Genomic DNA, 1848 nt, shown 5'->3' on the forward strand with positions numbered 1-1848 from the left:
TGTGAAAAACTGTAGCATTCCATTTTGTTACCTCATTCTTTTTTACTGCCTTTCTTATAAAATCTCTTTTAAAAATGCAATCACTAATAGTAACAGAGAATATTAATTTTATAAGTTGACATGCATGTACATTTAAGTAATATATATTCAATAATAATGATAATAATACGATGATATTTTCAGAAAAATATACCTGTCACTCTTGCTCCTATCCAATACTGGAAAATGATTTACATACCATTCTTTTCCCTAGTCAAATTCAAAAGATAATGAAGACGCATTGAGAAGGTTTGCTATGTCATCTAAAAATAAATTACAATTTCCTACAGTAATAATTTCCTTTGCTGAATCCTCTTGACTCCACGTAGCCTTTGTGTTACTTTGTGCTAACACATCTTTTATTGGACTCGCCACGCTTGCGTAGGCGGGTACTAAGCAGTTGGGTTGTCATTCTGTCCACACAGTTTAATTGATTTGTAAAAAAATTATCTTTTTGTCTCAGCAGTCTAGAGCTCTATTTCTTATTCTAGCAACATATAAAGTTGCTTTCTTTCATCTAGTTATGCTCTTGTAGCATCCCGTGGCACCAAAAGCTGTGAACTGTAACCAGGGGACCTCTCTCCAGGTGAGAGCTCGTGTTTCACTCTACAGAGCCGAGATTTGCTTCAGAGGTAGAAAATCCCATCTAACGAAAAACAAAAAGAACGATATTGTCCTAACTTTGTTGTTTGTGAGTTACAGTTGCTCAAAGTTTGTGATTTAGCCTCTTTGAGAATTTTTCAGGCGGCACTAGGGAAAGCAGGAGCAATCAAACTCTCTCAGTCTCTTTTAAATATCTAGAAAAATTTTCCATGCCAACTCTTTTTTGGAATAGAGCTTCAGATGCTAAAATAAATTTCAGCTTTTCTTCTTTCTCCTACCCATGTGCCATGATATGATTTAGTTGTTGACCACACCCATAGCTTATTTCAATTATCATTTTTTATATAAGTATGCAGTCAATAATAATTATTATTTTCAAATTGCTTAAAATTTCACAGTACAAGTAATACATATCACTCAGGTGAATTCCAGCAGGCGAGTCCATTGCACCATAGTGCTTCATTACTGAAAGGTATTGATATCAGCTTGGCCAGCTGCATTTCAATGAAAATAATCATGCATGCAGTCAAGTATCTTACATGAATTCAAAATAATTCCCAGAATTTCAATTCTTGCATTCTCCATATCATCCTACAAAATTAAGTATAATACTTTTATACTTAAAATAATAATTGTACTATTACTTGACAATAATTCATTTTCTTTTTTCAATGAAATATTTGCTACCTGCATTGTTTTAAGAAAAATTAGTGCAATAATTTAAGGTCATATCTTACCATGTAAACGAAAACACCACAATCTACTGCATCGGCCTTATGTATGTTGTCTTCAAAATTTCAGATACGATGAGGGTGGGTGGAGTCCACACGCCCATAAATATGGAGAAAAGCACATTTTAAAGAAACAAATCCTCTTATTTATGAAGTGCAACAGGTACAGACACGAAATATCGACTAATGTATGTATCTTAAAGGGACACGTTCACGGAAATAGAATGCACACGTTACTGTAGAGGAAGTAAACATTAAATTGGGCGTGCAACAGATCATTAATTAATAGTTATGACACGTGTTTAGACACGTGTAGAGAGTAGAGACAGCAATCAGTCGCAGAACCAGGAGTAGGCATCTGTAGAACACTTCTCTCGAACAGAATTAGCTCTTTTGCCACCCCAAGATACTCTTTTTAGTGAAGAAACACCAGGAATATTTACAAGTAGCCACTCGAGTAGCCATTTTGCCTTAA

At 34.6% G+C, this 1848-nt stretch overlaps 1 protein-coding gene across 1 annotated transcript in view; it reads left to right on the top strand.

Moving 5' to 3' along the window:
• LOC109581035 (uncharacterized) overlaps positions 1–1848 on the top strand; it is an 18128-nt gene that overhangs the window by 12336 nt on the left and 3944 nt on the right. The window lies entirely within an intron of this gene.

The sequence above is a fragment of the Amphimedon queenslandica genome, unplaced genomic scaffold (assembly GCF_000090795.2).
Source record: "Amphimedon queenslandica unplaced genomic scaffold, v1.1 AMPQUscaffold_13466, whole genome shotgun sequence".
Classification (NCBI taxonomy): domain Eukaryota; kingdom Metazoa; phylum Porifera; class Demospongiae; order Haplosclerida; family Niphatidae; genus Amphimedon; species Amphimedon queenslandica.